This window comes from Triticum urartu, chromosome 1A, assembly GCF_056163025.1.
Source record: "Triticum urartu cultivar PI428250 chromosome 1A, HENAU_Tu73, whole genome shotgun sequence".
NCBI classification, from domain to species: Eukaryota; Viridiplantae; Streptophyta; class Magnoliopsida; order Poales; family Poaceae; genus Triticum; species Triticum urartu.
In genome coordinates this window covers 2,669,094-2,696,366 of record NC_141873.1, presented here as the reverse complement: position 1 = coordinate 2,696,366, position 27,273 = coordinate 2,669,094, and positions in this window count along the sequence as shown.

Here is a 27,273-nt window from a genome sequence, read left to right as displayed (position 1 = left end):
GGCAGAGCAGACGGAGCGGCTGCGGTTGTCTTCTTTCCTTGCTTAGGAGGCGGAGGAGAAGGACTACAACGCGCTTGAGCAGCTAGAGCGGCGGCGGGTCTCTTCCGCCCTTGCTGACGAGGCGGAGAAGGAGGAGGCTGGCTGCTCGGGCGCGCCGGCGCAGGCGGAGAAGGAGGCGGAGTGCCGCCACGTGCCGGAGAAGGAGGCCGAGTGCCCTGATCGTTACTCGCCGAAGGAGGAGGCGGTGGAGGAGGCGGAGTGCCCTGACTCGCCGGAGGAGGAGGAGGAGGCGGAGGCGTCTAGTTCGAAAGGTTGATGAGCTCCTTCCGCAATATGCATGGAGTCTTCAGAGCAAAACCCAGCCGAGTCTCCCCTTCACCAGTAGGATGGTCAAGCTGGACGTCCTCAAATCCCTCCGTTATTTCATCCAACGTCACCCTAGCATATCCTTCTGGAATCGGACGATAGTGAAAAGTTGTGCCGGGTTCAGGAGCTCGAACAGAGCTGACAGCCGCCTTGACTTTGAAGTTCTGCCATTGCGTAATAAGGTGGAAATGTTGAGACTCCATGATAGCATCCATGGGGTAGCTGGCAGGAGCCGTCAAGACATGCTCCGGCTGAAGCAGCTCGGTGGAAGCCATGCTGCTTCTCCACTGAGATGGCGGGTAGCTTCAGGGGAAGCTTCGGCAAGTCGTTTGCTGCGATTTGCTCCTCGTTCCTCTATCGCCTGTACCCTTGCATGCAGCGCCTGCAGTTGGGTCTACTGCACTTTTTTCCTCCTCTCCTGGCATTTGTAACCGCCTGCGTCTGGAAAACCAGCCTTCCACGGAATGGAGCCTGGCGTGCCTCGTGTCCGTCCAGGGTGCTCAGGATTCCCGAGGGCCATTGTGAGCTCGTCGTTCTCTCTGTCTAGAACGAACGTCGTGACACGTCTCCAACGTATCTATAATTTTTGATTGCTCCATGCTATATTATCTACTGTTTCGGGCAATATTGGGCTTCAGTATCCACTTTTATATTATTTTTGGGACTAACCTATTAACCGGAGGCCCAGCCCAGAATTGTTGTTTTTTGCATATTTCAGTGTTTCGAAGAAAAGGAATATCAAACGGAGTCGAAACGGAACGAAATCAACTGGAGAAGTTACTTTTGGAAGGAAAGCTACCGGATGGACTTGGACCCTACGTCAGGAGAAAAGGGAGGTGCTCACGAGGGTGGGGGGCGCCCCCCAGGGCGTGCCCCACTGCCTCGTGGGGCCCCCGAAGCTCCACCGACGTACTCCCTACACCCATATATACTCTCGTACCCTAAAACCTCCAGAACGAAGATTAGATTGGAAGTTCCGCCGCCGCAAGCCTCTGTAGCCACGAGAAATCAATCTAGGCCCTCTCCGGCACCCTGCTGGAGGGGGCCATCATCACCGGAGGCCATGGAGGAGTATCCCAGAGGGGCCATCATCACCATGAAGGCCAAGGACCAGAGAGTGGAGGCATGGAGGAGGAAGCACAAGGGGGAGAACCTCTCCTCCTCTCTCTTGGTGGCACCGGAGTACCATCGGGAGGGGAATCATCGTCGCGGTGATCGTCTTCATGAACATCACCATCATCATCACCATCCTCATCTCTTTTACGCGGTCCACTCTCCCGCACCCCGCTGTAATCCCTACTTGAACATGGTGCTTTATGCCACATATTATGATCCAATGATGTGTTGCCATCCTATGATGTTTTGAGTAGATATCTTTTGTCTTTGTGTTGATTGATGATCTAGATTGGTATGAGTTGTATGTTTTACTTTGGTGCTGTCCTATGGTGCCCTCCATGTCACGCAAGAGTGAGGGATTCCCGATGTAGGGTGTTGCAATACGTTCATGATTCGCTTATAGTGGGTTGCTAGAGTGACATAAGCATAAACCCGAGTAGGAGGGATTGTTGCGTATGTGAATAAAGAGGACTTGATGCTTTAATGCTATGGTTGGGTTTTACCTTAATGATCTTTAGTAGTTGCGGATGCTTGCTAGAGTTTCAATCATAAGTGCATATGATCCAAGTAGAGAAAGTATGTTAACTTATGCCTCTCCCTCATATGAAACTGCAATAGTGATTACCGGTCTTGTTGACAATTGCCTAGGACAATTCCGCACACCGATCCACCATTATTCCACACTCGCTATTTATAATATTTAGTAATATATTCTAACCTTATGTTAACAACACCTACTTTTATATTTTAGCTCTCCGATATCATACAAAGTTATCCTCTTCATACCCACGACATAGTTTTATTTCTCGTTGCTAGTTGGAAGCAAACGTTCGGTGTACGTAGAGTCGTATCACTGGCAGATAGGGCTTGAGAGAATATTGATCTTACCTTTAGCTCCTTGTGGGTTCGATGATTCCTTGCACTCGGGGATTATCAAGCTCTTTTCTGGCGCCGTTGCTGGGGAGCAATAGCGTGGGGTCGATATTCTTGTGTGTGCTTGTTTTCATTCTTCACTAAGTAGATTTTGTTTTTCCTTTTTGTTTCTGTTTAGTTGTGGGTGAAACATACAAAAAGAATTAAAAGAATGAAAATACAAAAAAAATTACTGGCCTTTCATGCCTAAAAACTTTTTCAAAAAGAGAAGTGATTGGAAGGTTTTGCATTGAATAAGTGAGGGTCGACCTTGAGCACTTGTGTTCATGCTGACGGAAACAATGTAGAATTTTTCATGGAAGTTTCTCTGTAAATAATTATCCCCTTGCATATATTCATTGTATTATAAAATAAATGTGCCAATCTTTGGTTTTAGGATGATTAGATTGCTTGTTTGCTATGTGCAAAACAAAAACAGAAACTTTGGCTGTAGTGCATGAATTAACATTTTTTACTGGAATGTCAAATGGGTCTGAAACATTTTGCACATTACTTCAGTAGAAATTTTTAAAATTTTCAAATTTAGTTCATAATTTTAGGAGTTACAGAAGTTTGCCAAACTTCCAGATTACTACAGACTATTCTTTCTTAAACAGATTCTGTTTTGCGTGTGTTGTTTGCTTATTTTGATGAATCTATGGCTAGTATCGGGGGGTGTGAACCATAGAGAACTTGGAATATAGTAGGTTTAACACTAACACAAATAAAGAATGAGTTCTTTACAGTACCTAAAGGTAGTGATTTGCTTTATTACACTAACGGATCTCACAAGTTTTTGGTAAAGTTTTGTGTGGATGAAGTGTCCGAAGGTCGAGGAGCTATCAATATGAGAAGAATAAAGAGAGGCAAGAGTTCAAGCTTTGGGATACCCAAGGAACCCCAAGTAAATATTTCAAAGGGTACTCAAGCATCTAATCTTGGGGATGCCCCGGAAGGCATCCCATCTTTCTTCTTCAACAAATATCGGTATACCTCGGTTTTTGCTTTGTTCAAATGATTTGTGTCTTTTGTGTTTTTGTTTTTCCTTTAAAGAACCATGGTAGCATGAGATATCCCGTCACTGATTTATAGAATACTTCATGTGCTTCACTTATATCTTTTAAGAATGATCTTATAGAATTGCTCTTTGTGCTTCACTTAAATCTTTTGAGTACGGTTTTATAGAATGCTTCGTGCGCTTCACATATGCATTTTGAGCTTGGTTAGTCTATATTAATTGTATAATGCTCCATGAACTTCACTTATATCCTTTGGAGTATGAATTATACTATCATTTAAAGTGGGTTTGGAAGAGTGTCAACTTTAGGACTTAGTGATCCCAGTATTTTGGAGGATGTTGAATCTTAGTGAGATATTTATGAAAGTGGATTTGGAAGAGTGTCAACTTTAGTTAGTAATGATTCCACTATTTTGGAAGAGGTTCCAATTGAGTATGAGAACAAAGTTGCTATCCATAATGCTACTGAAAATTATTATGAGGGAGGAATACATGCTTGTAAGATTTGCAATAATATCAAGTTTCCTCTCTATGTGCTTAAAGTCTTGAAGTTATACATGTTTTGCCGTCGTATGCTAGTTTATTATTCTTCCCATAAGTTGTGTGCTCACAAAATCCCTAGGCATAGGAAGTGGGTTATATTTAAATGTGCTAGTCATATTCTTCAAGATGTTCTCTTTGTGTTTCAATTCTTGTCTATTATGTGAGCATCATTGAAATCATCATGCCAGGTAAAAGGCATTAAAGAAAAGCGCTTGTTGGGAGACAACCCAATATTTACCCTTACTGTTTTTGTGTGTTTACATGATTAAGCTACTGTAGTAATCATGTTTTATATCTTTTGTTTCAATAAAGTGCCAAGTAAGACCTTTGGGAAGACTTGGGTGAAAGTTAATGTGATCTTGCTGTAAAGAACAGAAACTTTGCACTCACGAGAATAGATGTCATTTTTTACAGAAGAGTGATTTTGAGTTGATTATTTTTGTAGAAGATTAATATACAAATTCCTCACGTCCACCAGTTTATTTCATAATTATTGGAGTAGTAGAAGTATGGTTATTGTGCAGATCATTACAGACTGTTCTGTTTCTAACAGATTCTGTTTTCATTGCATAGTTTGCTTGTTTTCTAGTTTCTATGACTTATATTCCTCAATATAAATTGTAGAAACGATATGGTACAATAGGCATTGTGTGAAAACAATTATGAACCTTGTCTTCGACAGTACCAAAGTGAATGGTTTGCTCTTTATCATACTAACCTATCTCACGAAGTTTGGTTAAGTTGAAGTTTTCAAGTTTTGGGTGAGATATCGATATGAGGAGAATAAGGAGTGGAAAGACCCTAAGCTTGGGGATGCAAAAAGGCACCCCAAGGTAATATTGAAGGAAGAATCAAGTGCCTAAGCTTGGGGATGCCTCGGAAGGCATCCCCTCTTTCGTCTTCAAAACTATCGGTATACTTTACTCGGAGCTATATTTTTATTCATCACATCATATGTGTTTTGCATGGAGCGTGTTTTTGATTTTACTTGTTGTTTGAATAAAATCATTGGATCTGAAATATTGAATGCAAAGAATCCTCCCATGGCTAGTTAATTAGTTGACTACTCAGTGTTCTTCACTCATATCTTTGGGAGTAGTTTGTCAATTGCTCATGTGCTTCATATATATCATATGAGTAAATGGTTGAATAATTGAATGTCATAAACCCGAATTTATATATGTTTCATATGCTTATAACATGAGGAGTAATGACTTCACACATAATAAGTATAGGTAGTAAACTTATTGAAAGTTAGCAAACGTAGAATTGGTCACTTGAACAATTCATGAAAGAATATTGAAGGAAGAGAGGTTTCACATATAAATATACTATCCTGGACATCTTTTATTATTGGGAACACTCATTAAAATATGACATGGTAAAGAGTTGATGTTGGACAAGGAAGACAACGTAATGAGTTATGTTTTCTTATATCTAAGATAAAGTATGTTGTCATGGATCCTCTAACATGTTGAGCTTGCCTTTCCCCCTCATGCTAGCCAAATTCTCAGCACCAAGTAGAAATACTACTTGTGCTTCCAAAAACCCTAAAACCAGTTTTGCCATGAGAGTCCACCATATCTACCAATGGATTGAGTAAGATCCTTCAAGTAAGTTGTCATCGGTGCAAAGCAATAAAAATTGCTCTAAATATGTATGATTGATTGGTGTGGGAGAAATAAGCTTTATACGATGTTTTGATGAGGAAGTAATAAAAGTGACGGACTGCATAATAAAGGTTCATATCACAAGGGGAAATATAAAGTGACGTTCTTTCACATTGAGATTTTGTGCATCCAACCATAAAAGCGCATGGCAACCTCTACTTCCCTCTGCGAAGGGCCTATCTTTTATTATTATCTTCTACCTTATGCAAGAGTCACGGTGATCTTCACCTTTCCTTTTTCATTTTATCCTTTGGCAAGCCCAGCATGTTGGAAAGAACCTGATATATATATATAATTGGATGTAGGGGAGCATGAGTTATTATTGTTGACACTACCCTTGAGGTAAAAGGTTGGGAGGCGAAACTATAAGCCCCTATCTTTCTCTGTGTCCAATTAAAACTCCATAACCACAAGTATTGCGTGAGTGTTAGCAATTGTGAAAGATTAAATGATAGTTGAGTATGTGAAGTTTGCTAAATCAAAGCTCTGCCATAGACTCTTCCTGAAAATAGGATGAATTCCAATTGTTTGATGACTGAGAATATTGTTTGTTAGTTTTCAAGAAAGTTTATGATCCATACTTTAAACCTGTGACTTGCTTGTTACTTGATCATGAAAAGCTTTATGAGATGAGCTATTGTTATGATATGTAATGATGCTAGAAAAAGAGATTGGAATTGTCATCGATCAAACTTAAGCACTTACTAGCATTCCACATCAAAAATTATCTTTTTTATCATTTACCTACTCAAGGACGAGCAAGAATTAAGCTTGGGGACGCCTGATACGTCTCCAACGTATCTATAATTTTTGATTGCTCCATGCTATATTATCTACTGTTTCGGGCAATATTGGGCTTTATTATCCACTTTTATATTATTTTTGGGACTAACCTATTAACCGGAATTGCTGTTTGTTGCCTATTTCAGTGTTTCGAAGAAAAGGAATATCAAACGGAGTCGAAACGGAACGGAATCAACTGGAGAAGTTATTTTTGGAAGGAAAGCTACCAGATGGACTTGGACCCTACGTCAGGAGATAAGGGAGGTGCTCACGAGGGTGGGGGCGAGCCCCCCCTAGGGCACGCCCCCCTGCCTCGTGGGGTCCTCGAAGCTCCACCGACGTACTCCCTGCACCCATATATACTATTGTACCCTAAAAGTTCCAGAACGAAGATTAGATCGGAACTTCCGCCGCCGCAAGCCTCTATAGCCACGAGAAATCAATCTAGGACCTCTCCGGCACCCAGCCGGAGGGGGCCATCATCACCGGAGGCCATGGAGGAGTATCCCGGATGGGACATCATCACCATGAAGGCCAAGGACCAGAGGGTGGAGGCCATGGAGGAGGAATCACAAGGGGGAGAACCTCTTCTCCTCTCTCTTGGTGGCACCGGAGTGCCATCGGGAGGGAAATCATCGCCGCGGTGATCGTCTTCATCAACATCACCATCATCATCACCATCCTCATCTCTTTTATGTGGTCCACTCTCCCGCACCCCGCTGTAATCCCTACTTGAACATGGTGATTTATGCCACATATTATGATCCAATGATGTGTTGCCATCCTACGATGTTTTGAGTAGATATCTTTTGTCTTTGGGTTGATTGATGATCTAGATTGCTATGAGTTGTATGTTTTACTTTGGTGCTGTCCTATGGTGCCCTCCGTGTCGCGCAAGCGTGAGGGATTCCCGCTGTAGGGTGTTGCAATACATTCATGATTCGCTTATAGTGGGTTGCTAGAGTGACAGAGGCTTAAACTCGAGTAAGAGGGATTATTGCGTATGGGAATAAAGAGGACTTGATGCTTTAATGCTATGGTTAGGTTTAACCTTAATGATCTTTAGTAGTTGCAGATGCTTGCTAGAGTTCTAATCATAAGTGCATATGATCCAAGTAGAGAAAGTATGTTAGCTTATGCCTCTCCCTCATATGAAACTGCAATAGTGATTACCGGTCTTATTAACAATTACCTAGGACAATTCCGCACACCGATCCACCATTATTCCACACTCGCTATTGATAATATTTAGTAATATATTCTAACATTATGTTAACAGCACCTACTTTTATATTTTAGCTCTCCGATGTCATACAATGTTATCAGCTTCATACCCACAACATAGTTTTATTTCTCGTTGCTAGTTGGAAGCAAACATTCGGTGTACGTAGAGTCGTATCAGTGGCAGATAGGGCTTGAGAGAATATTGATCTTACCTTTAGCTCCTTGTGGGTTCGACACTCCATACTTATCACTTCCACCTTTTGAAAGTGGTACGATGATTCCTTGCACTTGGGGATTATCACGTCCCTTGTTGTGCTGCATCGATATAGTGCTGAAGCCTCTTGACTGGTATTTTCATTTGCTCGTCCGTCCAAAGGCACTTCCCTAATACAGGGTCCAAGGTTCCGCCAGCCCCGAAGAACCAAGTCCGACAACGGTCTGGCCAGTTCATTGTCTCTGGTTCGATCCCTTTATCAATCAGATCATTCTCAGCCTTGGCCCACTTAGGCCGGTGAGGGAGTCCTGGATTAGGGGGTGTTCGGATAGTCGGACTATACCTTCAGCCGGACTCCAGGACTATGAAGATACAAGATTGAAGACTTCGTCCCGTGTTCGGATGGGACTTTCCTTGGCGTGGAAGGCAAGATTGGCGATGCGGATATTCAAGATCTCCTACCATTGTAACCGACTCTGTGTAACCCTAACCCTATCCGGTGTCTATATAAACTGGAGGGTTCTAGTCCGTAGGACAACTCCATCATACAACAATCATACCGTAGGCTAGCTTCTAGGGTTTAGCCTCCTTGATCTCGTGGTAGATCTACTCTTGTACTACCCATATCATCAATATTAATCAAGCAGGAGTAGGGTTTTACCTCCATCGAGAGGGCCCGAACCTGGGTAAAAACATCGTGTCCCTTGTCTCCTGTTACCATTCGGCCTAGACGCACAGTTCGGGACCCCCTACCCGAGATCCGCCGGTTTTGACACCGACATTGGTGCTTTCATTGAGAGTTCCTCTGTGTCGTCGCAATCAGGGAGGATGCCTCTTCCCGTCTTTAAAGACGGCGCCGTTACTAAGGGAGCCTTGGTTGTCAGCCAAACCCTCCGGCTAGGTGGTTTTCTCATGACCGCCTGTTCGGCCGTTGCGCCGACGGTGACCTCTCGGGTCATCGAAAGCAACCTTCACGTCAGCTCGGAGCTTGTCGAGCAGCTAGATCCAATGGAGATCTCTTCTGTAAACAAGCTCTTGGATCGCATCGCCGCCCTGGGGGTCGCTACGGATTACGACCAGGTTGGGCATAAACCCGATCTAAGAGAAATTAACTATCCCCAAGTCACCCACCACGTTGCCGTGGTAGAGGCGCAGTGCGACGACCCTTTGTCTATTTTAAGGACTAGCTACGTCCGAATTCCCGACCCCTCCAAGCCGGATACCCGCGGAGGGGAGGATGTAACTCAAGACCTGAGCTTAGAATCAGGCAGCGGGCTAGATTCATTGGACAACATCCAAGAGTCTGAACTTCAGAGTTCGGAAGCTCTTCGGCCTCTGAATCTTAGATTGGGTGAGGTTTTAGATTCAACGCCACCCGCCCGCCCGAACATAAGCGATCTTTCCCAAATCAGGCAAAAGCCCGAGGAAACAGTACATCATTACTGGGCCAGATTCCTCCTGGTTATGAACAGGATAAAGGATTTACGCGAGGGAGATGCAATTTCAATCTTCTGCAGTAATTGCGCGGACGAGGGAATCCTTAACGCCATAAGTCGTCGTGATATTACACGCTTCGCTGACTTGGCGTCCATAGTACAAAAGTACTGTGCGATGGAAAGCGCCCGGAAAACCGAAATAAAATTTTGGGATAATCCGGCCTTGAATAGCAATCCCGTCCGAACTAAGAGGGTGCATCATCGTAAGACACCCGGGTTAAATACCAAAAAGCCAAAACCCTCTATAGGGCATGGAACCGTACTGGAAAGGTGGCTTGATAGACCCTGTAAAATCCACAGTACACAGGACGCCACACCAACTCACAGCCTTAGAGCATGTTGGATACTCCGGCAGGTGGCCAAAATTGGCGAGGACCTCTTAATTTCGGAGGCCGCAGAAAGCCACCCCGAGGATACCAGTACCGTTCTCACAGTCTTCGAGACTTTTGCATCAAACAATATGCGAAAAAGAACACTCCGAAGCCTTGCCGAAATCTATCAAGTAGCAACGATAAACCCATGGAGCGACACAGCTATTACCTTCAATGCAAGTGATGAACCTAAATTCCGAACAGCCCGAGAACCAGCCGCACTGGTCCTCAGTCCAATAGTGGACGGTTTTCTCCTCACCAAGGTACTCATGGATGGAGGTAGCGGATTGAACCTCATTTATGAGGAAACCCTCCAAAAAATGGAAATAGGCTGGAACCGCATCGAGCAAGGTAGCACAACCTTTAGAGGAATAATCCTCAGTCGGGAAGCGCGCTGTACAGGAAAAATCACACTAGATGTGGTGTTCGGCATGCCGGATAATTACAGGTCCGAAGAGGTCACGTTCCAGGTGGCCCCGTTCAATAGAGGATACCACGCTATACTAGGGCGGGAGGCATTTACAATCTTCCAAGCAATACCCCATTACGGGTACATGAAGCTCAAGATGCCTGGGCCGAACGGAATTATCACTCTCGCTAGTGATCCGGACATAGCACTCCGCGCCGAAAACAAGACGGCCGCATTGGCCCTTGAGGCACTATCCGAAGCCTTAGCGGACGAAATAGTCAAATTCCAGGTACATCCAATGGACCCCTATAAAACAGCTTCCATCGGGGCACGACTAAACCCTGATGTAGACGCCGCACTGCGAGAGTTCCTACGAGAGAACTGGGACATTTTTGCCTGGCACCCTTCAGACATGCCAGGAATCCCACGCAGGCTGGCCGAGCACAGCTTAAATATCCTGAAAGGATTCAAACCTGTCAAACAAGCCCTTCGGCGTTTTTCCGAACCGAAGAGATAGGCTATGGGAGAGGAGCTAGCCAAGTTATTGGAGGCCGGATTCATTAGAGACATAAAACATCCGGACTGGCTAGCAATCCTAGTGATGGTACCAAAGAGGGACAAATCCTAGCGCCTGTGTGTCGATTTTAAAGACCTTAACAAGGCTTGCCCAAAGGATCCCTTCCCCCTCCCCCGTATCGATCAAATTATCGATGCCACCGCAGGACATGATTCGTTGTGTTTCCTCGATGCACACTCCGGTTACCATCAAATCAAGATGGCAGAATCAAACCAAGCCGCAACAGCATTCATCGCACCATACGGCCCGTTCTGCTTCAACACAATGCCCTTCGGGCTGAAAAACGCCGGCGCAACATATCAGCGCATGATTCATACATGTCTGGCAAACCAGATCGACAAAACAGTGGAGGCGTATGTGGATGACGTGGTCGTTAAATCAAGACATGTCGAATCTCTAGTAGACGACTTGAGGCTTACATTCGATAACCTCCGAAAATATGACATCAAGCTCAACCCAGAGAAATGCGTTTTCGGCGTTCCAGCCGAAAAGCTCTTTGGCTTCATTGTATCCGGTAGAGGAATTGAAGCAAATCCAGCCAAGATCCGAGCTTTGTCACAATTGGATGTCCCAAAGGACCTCAAACAAATACAAAAATTAACCGGATGCGTGGCGGCTCTAAGCCGCTTCATCTCCCGTTTGGGAGAAAAGGCACGGCCGGACTCGATGAAATAAAAGCCATATTGGCAACAAACCCAGTCCTGGCCGCACCAAACATGGCGAACCAATGCCATTGTACATTGCAGCAACCCATCAAGTTGTGAGCGCAGTGCTCGTCGTCGAGCGGGAAACGGACGGACACAAATTCCCCCTTCAAAGGTCGGTCTACTACGTGTCCACTATCCTCACTCCATGCAAATCACGGTACCCGCATTATCAAAAGATTGCATACGCGGTATTCATGGCATCCCGGAAGCTCCGACACTACTTTCAAGAGTGTTTGATAACAGTAGCTTCGGAAGTACCACTCAACGATATTATCAACAACCGCGATGCAACGGGCCGGATTGCAAAATGGGCCATTGAGCTCCTCCCATTCGATATAACCTATAAGCCATGGCGAGCTATCAAATCGCAAGTTTTGGCCGACTTCATCGCAGAATGGACGGAGGCCGAACTCCCTAAAGAGTACGGCACATACTCAAACCGGATCATGCATTTCGATGGCTCCAAAATGTTGGCCGGACTGGGGGCTGGCGTCGTTTTGACGTCCCCCACAGGAGACACAGTCCAATATGTACTCCAAATTATGTACACGGACTCCAACAATGCAGCCAAATATGAGGCCCTTCTACATGGTCCCCGGATGGCAGTATCCATGGGCATTCAACGCCTAGAGGTACGCGGGGATTCGAACCTCGCGATATCCCAAATATGGCAGCTTACCACAATGCCGTACTAAAAATGTTAGCTCGGTTTGAAGGGCTCGAATTTCACCACGTAGCCCGGGAAAATAATCAGGCGGCGGATGTCCTGGCACGCATCGGCGCAAAACGCGATGCGGTCCCCCCCAACGTATTCTTGGAAAGACTGTTCGAGCCATCCGTAGCATGGGAGGGGGAACCCGCAGATAACAGCCCGGACCCAACCGCACCAGTCGACGCCGAACAATCTGACATAATTGGAGGCTCTGCCACCGAAATTACACCTTTAGCCCACATAATAATGGCGGTCATCGCCCCGTGGACAGAACCGTTCCTAGCCTACCTTGCTAGGCAGGAACTCCCAGAGGACCAAAATGAGGCACGCTGCATAGTGCGGTGATCTAAAGCCTATAAAGTCCATGAGGGAGAGCTTTACAAGAAAAGCACTACCGGAGTCCTTCAAAGGTGCATTTCTAAAGAGGAAGGGCGGAACCTTCTGGCCGAAATTCATGCCAGACTCGGTGGTCATCACGCCGCTGCTCGGTCCGTTGTTAGCAAGGCTTTCCGTACAGGCTTTTATTGGCCGACGACCCGGGCAGACGCTCAGGACTTAGTCCAACGATGCGTTGGTTGCCAACTTTTTGCCAAGCAAAGCCATATGCCACCCACCGCACTCCAAACTATCCCCATTACCTGGCCTTTTGCGGTCTGGGGGCTTGACATGGTCGGACCCCTTAAAGGTGGGACCCACAAGAAAAAATACCTACTGGTCATGGTGGACAAGTTCACCAAATGGATAGAAGCCAAGCCTGTTAAGACGGTCGAATCCGGACCGGTGATAGACTTCATATCCGGGGTTGTACACCCTTACGGCGTCCCCCACAGCATCATCACCGATAACGGCACGAACTTTACGGCCGATGAGGTAAAACTCTGGTGTAAAAACATGGGCATCAAGCTCGATTATGGTTCCATCTATCACCCACAAACTAATGGTCAGGTCGAGCGCGCAAATGGTCTTATTATGAGCGGCATCAAACCCAGATTAGTGCGGTCCCTTAAGGAATCTAATACGCACTGGGTAGAGGAGCTCGACTCCGTACTCTGGGGGCTGCGGACCACACCGAATCGCACCACCGGATACACACCATTCTTTATGGTGTACGGCGCAGAGGCAGTTCTGCCCTGCGACATAATTCATGACTCACCTCGAGTGCGCATGTACGAAGAAAGAGAAGTCAAGCTCGATCGGCAGGACAGTTTGGACGCTTTGCAGGAGGAGCGTGACGTGGCAAAAGCCCGTTCCGCATTCTATCAACAGCAGGCTCGAAGATATCAAAGCAGAGAAGTACGGGCCAAAAATTACAATGTTGGCGAACTAGTTCTACGCCTGCCGGACAAGAAAAAGGACAAACTCAAGCCCAAGTGGGAAGGTCCCTTCATAATTGACCAAGTCCTGACTGGTGGAGCGTACCTCCTGCGAGATGCATCGGATAACCGACTCGAGCCGAACCCATGGAACGCAGCCCGTCTCCGAAGATTCTATGCCTAGTGCCGGACACTGTGTTCGTCTCCTTCCTCTGTCCATTTTTTTACATTTTCTGTCTTACATTTCTCTCCTTCCCCTCTTTTCTTTTATAGCCCTTAAAGGTTCATCAAGTGACACGCTACTCGCGCTCATTAAACCTGGGGGCTTCTTTAACAGAAGCTTATTTATACGGGCTTCACGCCCAACACATGTGTCAAACTTCCGCATGTACCTTTTTCTTCACCATTATATGCATCGATATGACTTAAGTTTTGGCCAAGCTGGGTTGCCTGGCTCCTGCGCTTACCCCTACGTTCCCGATTGTTCGGCTAGGCAGTAAAGGGAGCACCTCTGCGATTGTTACTGCCGGGTCAGCCGGATGTGTACCTCAGACTGGGTGAAGCCGAAAGCTAGCGTTCTTAAGGGAATATTCGGTCGGTGAAATAAAAGATGATCTTTTTACTTATTTTATACGCCCCCAGATGCTTTTCTGCGTCTTTTCACGTAGTTCGGACATGCACTTTAGGGCATGCCTCCCAGCGAAAGGAACCCCTACCGGAACTATTCTCTCTGGAAGATGTTTCTTACTAACCATGTAATATAACATAACTAGTTGGGCACTTGTCTGATAAAGCACTAATGACCCCTACGCCTGGTCTCCATGCATATCCCGGTTCTTATATAACCGCCATGGTATTCGGACACACTCCGGACCGTCAGGTCCCAAGGTTGAAGCGAAAAGGTCGGCAACGACAAACGATCTACAATCCGGCTAGAAGGCATTACACATGTCAATTGAAATTACATAGTCATTATGACTGATTGTATTCCTCCTCAATTCCATCTAATAGGCTGTCTAATTTACAGTCCTGCTGGGAATACTTTGCATCTAATTCTACTTGGCCGTATACTAAGCTTAAAGGGATCTCCTTCCCATCAGGCCCCACCGGTCCAACCTCGGCCATGTGGTTTGGGTCAGACCTTGTAAACCGGGTCTTCACCATGGCCCATGCCTCCCTAGCGCCTTGTTGGCAGGCCGATATCTTCCACAGCCGGAAGCGCCGCCGAGCTCCCTCAAGCTTCTGCGCAAGCTCTCCAAGGCCCTCGGGCATGGAGTGGGAAGGCCATAGGGCTTGGGCAACGCCTCGCATCGCCTGCCGAACTCGCTCGTGCAGTTGCGAAAGCTCGGGAAGAAGGTCACCCGTAGAACCGGGCATCTCCTCTGCAGGACGACCTGGTAGCATACCTACAGACATTACTCTGTTAGTCGACTTCCTCGCCGAACTCTTTTCTAAAGATTCGCTTAAGCACTTACTAAATATGCCACGTCGAAGCCGCTGATTCTCCTTAATGGAGTCCGACAGCTGGCCACGAACATCTTTAAGTTCAACGTCCAGCTTGGTGTTGGCATCCTGAAGATTATTCTTCTCTTTCCTCACCTTTGTCAGCATGCTCTCACTGGCCTTTAGCCAGCGTAAGAGTTGTTGCCTCTCCGGATCGAGTCCGGCACCATCTGCAATACGATAGCACGTATTTTCTCACGCGTATGTCTTTTACATACTGCTCCGTGGCTCTGGCTAAACCATTTTGAGCGGCACGGAGGTACGCATCTCCCAAATTAAAGGCATCTAAAGCCTCTTGGGAGAAACAAGCGTCGCGAAGAACTGTCCGGTGATGCCTGTGGTTCATGGCACTCTCCACCTCAGAATTGGTGGCAGACAGCCTGTCTGCATCCTCTGTCGGAGGAGCGTCCGGTGCGCGCCTCGTGCTCGCCTCCGCTTTCGGGCCAGGCGTTGGAGCCTGGCTGGTGGAGGCGCGGTTGGCAACCTCTCCGGATGTAGTCCGGGGAGGTCTCTTCGTCCTGAAGATAGCACGAACGTTAATATGCCATGAAGGTACAACACCAGGGAAAAGGAGGGTGCGCTATACCTTTGCACCGGCATCTCAGTCCAGACCACATTCCTTTTTACCCCGCGGGGCCCTGTGGCCCCTCTTTGGCTAGCCACCGCAGGTTCGGCCTCCCGCCTCGGGAATCTCCCCTGCCAAACACGGTTGTCATCAGAAAAACTGAAATACGTGAGAATGGAATCCTTCTCAAAGGAATGAGGCTTCGGTCTCTGTCACCTGCGAGGCTGGGATTAACCCTGGGTAATCTACCATAATGGCCACCGAGGTATTGTCCTTGCTTAGCTGATGGAACACCCCGTCAATAAGCTCCACCGATATATCCGGATCCTCTTTGGAGTCCGGATTGAGGGACCGTTCTGGGTCCTCGGGTTGTGGAGGACGGCTGTGTATATCCTTTACCTCCTGACGCAGTTCCTGCGCTGGAGTCGTTAGACTACATATTTAATCAAGGGATTATAAAATGGACGGGCAAGCACGATTTTCCACTTACCCAACTTGGAGGATTGTACATAGTAAATCCGCCCTGCGGGTTGATGCGGAGGAATTCCTCCTCTTCTCCCTTGTACAAAGAGGATAAGATCCTTACTAGAGCGGCAGCTGAGGCCGGCCCTTTACGACCGTAACAGGTGGCGTCATCCTCCCAGTTAAAATCCCACATGGGGTGGCCTCTATATTGAAGCGGCTGCACCCCCCGCATAATGCATGCGGCCATGACTCCAATCATGGTTAGTCCGGAATGAGCCAACAGTCTTATCCGGGCCATCAGGTAAAGGACATCCCTGTCACTTTCTCTTTGGGAGCTCCGGGGTCGCCAGCTTAAGCGTTTCTTCAAGGGAGCGTTGTTGAATTCGGGGAGACCGACCCGGATAGGATCCGGTAGCGGGACATCATCTATATAAAACCATTCCGAAGGACAGTCCTCGGACGCCTTCTTTGGGGTTCCGGATAGATATCCGGTCCCGGCGATGCGCCATACCTTGGCTCCGCCCACTTGGTATATGGACCCCTCTTGAGAACGGGGCACCAGGCAGAATATCCTCTTCCACAGCGCGAAATGAGCCTCAACACCCAAAAATAGCTCGCAAAGGGCGACGAAGCCCGCGATATGCAATATAGAGGCAGGCGTGAGATTGTGCAGCTGGAAGCCGTAGAACTCCAGAAGCCCACGGAGAAATGGATGAATTGGAAATCCCAGTCCCCTTATTAGATAAGGGACGAGGCACACCCGCTCTCCTTTAGAGGGATTGGGGGTGCTCTCCGCTTGTTTCCCGCCATTGTAGGTGGCGAGTACGGCTCGGACCGGGACCATATAGGCCTGAGGAAGAAATCCCTTGGCCTGAAGCGACACTAACTCGCTGTGCGGGATGGAACACTTCTCCCAGTCTCCAAGTTTAGGACTGGAAGGGCGAGAGGAGGAGCTGCGATAGCTAGCCATGGACCTTGGCTGGGGGCGCTCTGATGATTACTCGCGGAGAGGAGAAGGTGTTGTCTGGATCTAAATCCCCACCCCCTTAAATAGGCGGCTCATTTACGCGGCTAGGGGTGTGGATGTAAAAAACACCCCGACTTTTCACATTCATTTGACACGTGGAAGACAGTTATTATTGGGCGTGGAGGCCAAGGAGCGCTACGTTATAAAAATCGGACATTATTCCTACAGGTACACAGAATCTGGAGAAGAACCCGCCTTGCAATGCCGAAGACAATCTGCGCGCCAGACTCGTCGTCATTGAAGCCTAGTTCGGGGGCTACTGAGGGAGTCCTGGATTAGGGGGTGTTCGGATAGCCGGACTATAACTTCAGCCGGACTCCAGGACTATGAAGATGCAAGATTGAAGACTTCGTCCCGTGTTTGGATGGGACTTTCCTTGGCGTGGATGGCAAGCTTGGCGATGCGGATATTCAAGATCTCCTACCATTGTAACCGACTCTGTGTAACCCTAACCCTATCCGGTGTCTATATAAACCGGAGGGTTCTAGTCCGTAGGACAACTCCATCATACAAAAATCATACTGTAGGCTAGCTTCTAGGGTTTAGCCTCCTTGATCTCATGGTAGATCTACTATTGTACTACCCATATCATCAATATTAATCAAGCAGGAGTAGGGTTTTACCTCCATCGAGAGGGCCCGAACCTGGGTAAAAACATCGTGTCCCTTGTCTCCTGTTACCATCCGGCCTAGACGCACTGTTCGGGACCCCCTACCCGAGATCCGCCGTTTTTGACACCGACAGCCGGGCTTTGAGGTAGCCACCTGACCCCATGCGATGGTGAAGCTTCTTCTTCGCAGCATTTTGCTTGTTTGTCCCCGACATCTTCTTACTCTTTTTCCGATGTATTGTGGGCCACAAATGTGGGCTAGTGATCTATGATCTTCTCATATTTGCCGATGAATTATGGTGTCTCTTCTTTGTCGACAAACCTTTTCAGCTCATTCTTCCACCTCCTGAATAGGTCTTCCATCTTCTTAAGAGCAAAAGACTTGATTAATTGTTGTTTAACTGGCTTCTCTGGATCCTCCTGTGGCGGTAGCGTGAAATTTGACTTCAACTCAGTCCAAAGAACATCTTTCTGCATATCATTGACATAAGACACCTTAGGGTCTTCGTTCTTAGCCTTATACCATTGGTGGATGCTTATTGGTATCTTGTCACTAATAAGAACCCTGCACTTGAGCAGAAAATGCATCTTTTGTCCGGATGGGTTCAATCGGTTGGCCATCGCGCGCGATTGCTGTGATCTCAAACCTTTCATCCAAGCGCAACTTTTTCTTTGGGCCTCTTCTCTTTACCGAAGTTGTGCTCGATCCGGAGGGCTAGAAAAAAGATGAAAGACATGAGTTAATTAATATGTGTACATAACAAAACAATGAATGCATCAATTAGCTAGTCAGCACAGGCTTAACTAGTATCTATACCTGGCCGGACTCAGTTCGGTCACCGGAGCCGTCATCACGGTCTCCTTCTTGCACCGCCATTGGGTCACCGGAGCCGTCATCACGGTCTCCTTCTTGCACCGGCATTGGGTCAAAGGAGCCATCATAATCATAGTCTGCTTCTTCACGCTATCCTCCAAACCATTGGTGTCGTTGAGAAACGAGAAGACGACATCACTTCCTTGTGCGATTATGTCCCCCAACACCACTTCTGTTGCTCCGTCTCGGGGGGTGTCCATAGTTTCTACAAATATTTACAACATGGCAATTATTATTCAAACATGACAGATGGATATATTAGTGGCAAACGTAGAACTAGCTTGCTAATCAAAATAAGGAATCATATTAGTGGCCTCGATGCTGCTTCTCTAGGGTTTGGGGTGGCCTCGACAACGCTTCAAGAGTTTGAGGTGGCCTCGAGAGAGTTTGTCGGGTAGGGGCGCGGCAGGAGGGGGTAGGAGGCCGACATCGTTTTTTGTAGGGTTTGGGTGTCCTCGAGAGTTTTGGTCAATCGAGAGGGTCGGGGAGTGCTCCCGCGGTATAAGTTATCACAGTCGAGAGGGGGTATATATATCGACCGCCCCTCATGTCGAAGTTATCTGGGAGGGGGTAATATCGACAACGACCACATACATTCACGGGAAAATAATGTTATCGGGGAGGGGGTATATCGACCCCCCCCCCCCACGTGTTGAAGTTATCGGTAGGAGGTTATATCGACAACGACGACATACGTACATGGGAAAATAATATTATCGGGGAGGGGGTATATCGACCCCCCCCCACGTGTTGAAGTTACCAGGAGGGGGTTATATCGACAACGACGACATACGTACATGGGAAAATAATATTATCGGGGAGGGGCGGGGTATATCGGTCCCCCCTCGTGTTAAAGTTATCGGGACGGGCATATCGACAACAACAGACCCGATAAAACATAAGAAAACGAAGAAGAAATAAAAAGAGGAGAAGAAGAAAGGAATAGAGGAGAAGATCGAAGAAAAAAAAGAAGAAAAAAAAGAGGACAAGAAGAAAGGAATAGAGGAGAAGAAGAAGAAAATAGACTATTTTCTATTTTCTTCTTCTTCTCCTCTTTTCTTCTTCTTTTTTCCTCTTCTTATTTATTTATCCTCTTCTTCTCCTTCTTCCTCTTCTTATTTCCGCTTTTCCTCTCCTTCCCTTTCTTCTAAATATGAACATATACATAAATTGACAAAAAATATGCACAAAAACATATATATAAATTTTCCTATACATACACAATTTGTTTACAAATATGCACACATAAATTGATAAAAAATACATTTATGAAAAAATGCTATGAACATGTACACATATATACACATACACACATATATACACAAAAAATACATTTATGAAAAAAATGCTATTAACATGTACACATATATACACATACACACACACATACACAAAAAATACATTTATGAAAAAAATGCTATGAAATAAAAAATACATGCAAGCAGGGCAGGGGCAGCGCGCCGCGCCAGCGCAGAGCAGGGGCGGCGGCACAGCGGCCACGTAGGGCAGGGGCAGCGCGTGGCCGGCGGCAGCGGCGCCCAGTACAGGGAGGAGGAGGAGGAGGGGATCGGGGCGGCGCTCACAGCGAGGAGGCGTCGGCGACGAGGAGCGGGCTCGGGGGCGGCGGACGGCGACGACTCGCTCGGGGGTGGGAGCAGGGGCGCGCGGGCTCAGGGACGACGTCGGCGACGGTGACAGAGACGACGACGACGAGGCACGGGCGACGGCATGCTCGGGGGCGACGGCAGGGGCGGCGGACGGCGTCTAGGCAGCCTGGCGGTGGCGTCGGGGGCAACTGGCGAGGAAAATTGTGAAAATTTCCTAAATGTTGCTTATATAGCTAAGGCATTGGTCCCGGTTCGTGGCACCAACCGGGACCAATACACCCTTTAGTCCCGGTTGGTGCCCCAACCGGGACCAAAGGTCAGTTTTCGGCAGCCCAAACGGCGGGAAGCGGCAGCCTTTGGTCACGGTTGGTGGCACCAACCGGGACTAAAGGTGCGCATTGGTACCAGTTGTTGCCACGAACCGGGACCAATGCCCCCCTTTAGTCTCGGTTGGTGCCACCAACCCGGACCAAAGGCCTTGCGCTGCCCGCGGCCAAAAGTTTAGTCCCACCTCGCTAGTTGAGAGGGGCTCGGAGTGGTTTATAAGCCCCACTGCGGCTGCCCTCTCGAGCTCCTCTCAAAGGCAGGCTTACGGGCCTAATCTCACACTATGCTGTCTGTGGGCCTACTGGGCCTTCTGCGGGCCTGAATCCTGGCCCAGGTTGGGTTCCTAGTCGTATTCAGGCCATGGTGGCCCAATAGGTGGCATTTTAAAAAAAAATCAGTTTTTTTCTTTCGTTTTTTGCATTATTTATTTTCTTTTGTTTTTTGCTTTATTTTTAATTCTTTTTTCTTTTAGGTCAGAAAAATTATAAACTTTCTGTTAGTGCCATTAGTTTTCAAATTTGAATAGTTAAAATTTGAATTCTTTGAAATTTGTGTGAATCACAAGTTTGTGATTAACTCTACTATAAAAATAGTTTTTTTTCATTTTTTGTTTTATTTTTTGCATTATTTATTTTCTTTTGTTTTTTGCTTCATTTTTTAATTCTTTTTCATTTTAGGTCAGAAAAATTATAAACTTTCTGTTAGTGCCATTAGTTTTAGAAAAATTATGAAGTTTTTGTTAGTGCCATTAGTTTTCAAATTTGAATAGTTAAAATTCGAATTCTTTGAAATTTATGTGAATCACAAGTTTGTGATTAGCTTTACTATAAAAATAGTTTTTGTTTCATTTTTTTGTTTTGTTTTTTGCATTATTTATTTTATTTTTTTTGCTTTATTTTTTTAATTCTTTTTGCCTGTAGGTTAGCAAAATTATAAACTTTCTGTTAGTGCCATTAGTTTTAGAAAAATTATAAACTTTCTATTAGTGCCATTAGTTTTCAAATTTGAATAGTTAAAATTTGAATTCTTTGAAATTTATGTGAATCACAAGTTTGTGATTAACTTTACTATAAAAATAATTTTTCCAGTTTTTTTGTTTCGTTTTTTGCATTATTTATTTTCTTTTGTTTTTTGCTTTAATTTTTAATTCTTTTTGCTTTTAGGTCACCAAAATTATAAACTTTCTGTTAGTGCAATTAGTTTTAGAAAAATTATAAACTTTCTTTTAGTGCCATTAGTTTTCAAATTTGAATAGTTAAAATTTGAATTCTTTGAAATTTGTGTGAATCACAAGTTTGTGATTAACTTTACTAAAAAAATGAGCATAGATGCGCCTATAGAGAGAATTCAACCTAAATTCATAATAAATTCTGAAATTCACTATGAATTTAGGTCAAATTCCCTGTATAGGGGCATCTATTTTCACTTTGAGAGGAGCTCAACAAGGCACAGAGGGACAGGCTTATAAACTTGTGTGAGCACCCTTCGGTTGGCGAGGTAGGACTAAACTCTGACCGCAACGAGGACCAACCCTTTAGTCCCGGTTTATGGCACAAACCAGGACTAATGGTCATGGGCCAGCACTAGTAGAAAACGGGCCTATTATCCCGGTTCGTAAGGGCCTTTTGTCCCGGTTCCTGAACCGGGACTAAAGGGTCGTTACTAATGCCCTGACCCTTTAGTCCCAGTTCTAACCAGAACCGGGAAAGATGGGCCTCCACGTGGCCTGCGCGCTGAGCCCAGGCAGGAGGGCCTTTGGTCCCGGTTGGTGGCACCAACCGGGACAAATGGGCATCCACGCGTCAGCATTTCTATGGCTGTGGTTTTTGTTTTTTTTGAAGGGGGGGGGGGGGGTTGGGGGTTTTGGGGGGTTAATTAAGGTATTTCATATATGTCCGTGCTTGGTCGACGGTATGTACTATACTACATACGAGAGGACTAGACACGCTAGCTAGCTAGTAAGAAAACGAAGGAAACAGAAGATCGTCATGGACATATATGCATACAGAGAGAAGTGATATCGACAACCTCTCCTTCTTTGAGAGATTGGTCGAACAACAAGTTCTCGTATATCTATCCGACACTACCGGCTACATATATACAATAATTATATCTTACAAATATAATCTCCTAAATTACGGACGCATGGTCCACATAGTATTCTCCGTCTTCAGCGATCACGTGGTCAAGAAAGAATGCCGCCAATTCCTCTTGAATTGCTCGCATGCGATCTGGTGGTAGGAGTTCATCTCGCATCTGAAACAGCTAATTTGAAGAAGGGGGTCAATACATATATATATATATATATGAATGAATGAAACTCAACACAAATGATGGTAATAAAATAAAATTGTGAATATTGTTATTTACGCACTTCATATTGTTCGTCAGAGTAGCCCCGCTCACAGGTCGTGTGGCGGATGGACTCGCAATTGTAGTATCCACAAAAATCATTCCCTTGTCCTGCCACAACCACTTTACAAGAAATAGAGGTCAATCAAACTGATAAGCAAGAATGCCAAATGGTATTGATGAAATTAGCGCTTGAATCACTAGGAGATGCGCGGAACATGCTACTATAGTACTTACTTTCGGGTGTCTAAATTGCAGCTCCTTCGGCAGTCCCGAAGCTTTTCTGGTGAATTTTCTCCAAGCCCTGCCAAACAAAGAAAACAATTACTTGATATCAGAAATAAACAAAGTTGCTGATATCGTGGATAATGATCGATTTAACTTTCTTCTCGAGCATTTGAGTCATGTCTGCATACTCCTGGGGATCTTTTCGTTTAGAGTCCAAGATAGTTACTACTCCCTGCTCAAGCCTAATCTCTAGGAGAATGTACTGGTACCTGCGCACGCATGCATAACTCATCAATTACATTACTATAACCTGGACTAATATATAAGGAAAACCGAATATGCACAAGACAGTAACACTCACTTGAAGTTGTAAGGAAAGAGTATTATATCTTTGTTTTCATTTATTTTGAATGATCGTAGTAAGTTATCCTCAGTATCTGCGGCATGAAATTCAACCTCAGTTGCATCTATGAGGTATGTGTTAATGAACCCAATATCACCGACTTGTCTTTTCTTCAATTCGGCGATCTTCAATCTGCATAATATAGTGAGGATAATTATAAATACATGCAATGAAAGAGCTGAGCTATATAGAGAGACTTAATGATAGAAGTAGTAGTACTTATAGACAGTAGCAGGTGACCGTTGCTTTATCGAGGGCCAATTGATTGAAAAACTGATAGAACTCCTCAAATGGAATAGGCAACAGATCAATTCCAACGAGGTCATGCTCCTTTTTAACTCTCACATACAAAGTACTCCCCCCCCAGACTCTCTGCAGATTTTCAAGTACAAATCATGCAATCTTCGCATCATCGTTGATAGAGATCTTTCATCTTTCACGAGAGGCTTCCCGTACTCGTATCTGTGAATCTGCACGTCCATGAAATCATAATGTACAACGTCGGGCAGGTAATCTCCAAGATTTCTATAACCGGGCACCATCCTCGGATCGACGATGTCGCTAGGCACCTTGAGCGGGGGGCACGATTGATTCCCTTATTCGCCGAGCTGGGCAATTTGTTTCCCAACTGCTCGTCGTTCTTTCATCCTTTGATCACTGACTGTACTTCCCGACCGCTCCGCTTTTGACCAAGTCTTTCCAATAATGCGCTCATAGTTGCCTTTCGGCGGAGACTTGGGTGGTTTTGCCAGGGCAGCCAGAGTGCGCTTCGCTTTCACTGGATCTACCTTCTCCTCTGGAGGTGGATGTCTCTTTGCTTTCAACCCTTGAAACCAGTCATCCACTTCGGTTTGCGCGATCTTCGCGTTCTCCTTTGGGGTCCTCTCGTATGGTAACTTCTCTGGAGTCTTCAGAGAAGGAATGAATCTGTATGTCCTCCCGCCTCTGGTTGTACTGCTAGACGCCGGCCGAGCAGACGGAGCGGCTGTCTTCTTTACTTACTTACGAGGTGGAGGAGAAGGACTACGACGCGCCGGAGCAGCTGCCGGAGCGGCGGCGGGTCTCTTCCGCCCTTGTTGACGAGGCAGAGAAGGAGGAGGCTGGCTGCTCGGGCGTGCCGGCGCAGGCAGAGAAGGAGGCAGAGTGCCGCCATGCGCCGGAGAAGGAGTCGGCCGAGTGCCCTGATCGTCACTCGCCGGTGGAGGAGGCGGAGTGCCTTGACTCGCCGGAGGAGGAGGAGGAGGCGGAGGCATCCAGTTCAGAAGGTTGATGAGCTCCTTCCGCCATAGGCATGGAGTCTTCCGAGAAGAACCCAGCCGAGTCTCCCCTTCTCCGGTAGGGTGGTCAAGCTGGAGGTCCTCAAATACCTCTGTTATTTCATCCACCATCACCTGAGCATATCCTTCTGGAATCGGCCGGCAGTGAAAAGTTGCGCCGGGTTCATTAGGAAAAAACAGAGCCAACAGCTGCCTTGACCTTCATATTAATCCATTGCGTCATAAGGTGGCAATTTTGAGACTCCATGATAGCATCCACGGGATAGCTGGCAGGAGCCATCAAGACATGCTTCGGCTGAAGTAGCTCGGTGGAAGCCACGCTGCTTCTCCGCTGAGATGGCGGGGTAGCTTCAGGGGAAGCTTCGGCAAGTCATTTGCTGCGATTTGCTTCTCGTTCCTCTATCACTTGTACCCTTGCATGCAGCGCCTGCAGTTCAGTCTGCTGCATTTTCTTCCTCCTCTTGTGGCATTTGTAACCGACTACGTCCGGAAACCCAGCCTTCCACGGAATGGAGCCTGGCGTGCCTCGTGTCCGTCCAGTGTACTCAGGATTTCCGAGGGCCTTTGTGAGCTCGTCGTTCTCTCTGTCTGGAAAGAACGTCCCTTTCTGCGCTGCATCAATATAGTACCGAAGTTTCTTGAAGGGTATGCCAAGTTGCTCGTCCATCCAAACGCACTTCCCTGTTACAGGGTCCAAGGATCCGCCAGCCCCGAAGAACCAAGTCTGGCAACGGTCTGGCCAGTTCATTGTCTCTAGTTTGATCCCTTTATCAAGCAGATCAGTCTCAGCCTTTGCCCACTTAGGCCGGCCTTTGAGGTAGCCACCTGACCCCGTGCTATGGTGAAGCTTCTTCTTCGCAACATTTTGCTTGTTTGTCTCCGACATCTTCTTACTCTTATCCGATGTCTTGTGGGCCACAAATGCGGGCCATTGATCTCTGATCTTCTCATATTTGCCGATGAATTGTGGTGTCTCTTCTTTGTCGACAAACCTTTTCAACTCATTCTTCCACCTCCTGAATAGCTCTGCATCTTCTTAAGAGAAGCAAACTTAATTAATTGCTCTATAACCGGCTTCTCTGGATCCTCCTCTGGCGGTAGGGTCAAATTTGCCTTCAGCTCATTCCAAAGATCATCTTTCTTCATATCATTGACATAAGACACCTCAGGGTCTTCTTTACCCGACTTAAACCATTGGTGGATGCTGATCGGGATCTTGTCCCTAACAAGAACCCCGCACTGAGCAGTACATGCATCCTTTGTCCGGATGGGTTCAATCGGTAGGCCGTCGCGCGCGATTGCTGTGATCTCAAACCTTTCACCCTCGCACAACTTTTTCTTCGGGCCTCGTCTCTTTACCGAAGTTGTGCTCGATCCAGAGGGCTAGAAAAAAGAAGAAAGACGACAGTTAATTAATATGTGTATATACCAAAAGAATGAATGCATCAATTAGCTAGTCTCAGCACAGGCATAACTAATATTTTTACCTGGCCGGACTCTGTTTGGTCACCGGAGCCGTCACCCTGTTCTTCCGGACCTGCTTCTTCACCCTGCTGTTCTTCCGGACCTGCTTCTTCACCCTGCTGTTCTTCCAGACCATCATTGTCGTTAAGAAAACACGACATGACATCACCTCCGTCTAAGATTATGTCCCGCAATTATTACACAAACATGACAGCACGTGGATATATTAGTTTGGGTGTCCTCGAGAGTTTTCACTGTCGAAGTTATCCGGGAGGGGGTAATATCGACAACGATGAGATACATACATGGGAAAATAATGTTATCGGGGAGCGGGTATATCGACCCACCCCCCCATGTGTTGAAGTTATCGGGGAGGGGGTATATCGACCCCCCCCCACGTGTTGAAGTTATCGGGAGGGGTATATCGACCCCCCCTCGTGTTGAAGTTATCGGGAGGGGGTATATCGACAACGATGAGATACATACATGGGAAAATAATGTTATCGTGGAGCGGGTATATCGACCCCCCCCACGTGTTGAAGTTATCGGGAGTTTATATCGACACGACATACGTACATGGGAAAATAATATTATCGGGGAGGGCCGGGGTATATCGACCCCCCCTCGGGTTGAAGTTATCGGGAGGGGTATATTGACGATGACAGACCCGATAAAACATAAGAAAACAAAGAAGAAATAAAAAGAGGAGAAGAAGAAAGGAATAGCTAGAGGAGATGATCGAAGAGAAAAAAAAGAAAAAAAAGAGCAGAAGAAGAAAGGAATAGAGGAGAAGAAGAGAAAATAGAATATCTTTTTCTTCTTTTTTCTTCTTCTTATTTATTTCTCCTCTTCTTCCTCTCCCCTCTTCTTCTCCTTTATTCCTCTTCTTATTTCCTTTTTCCTCTCATTCTTTTTCTTCTTCTTCCTTCTTAAAAATACATGAAGTAGTATTGCCTAATTCATTGTTCATACAAATATACAAACATTTGCATATTTTCAATAATTAATATCACCAAAAAAATCTATGAACAGAAAAAAATCCTAATTTTTCTAAAAAACTAACTTTGGAATATATACATGAACATATATATACACAGAAAACATATATACATATATTTAAAAAACAAGCATATATATGAA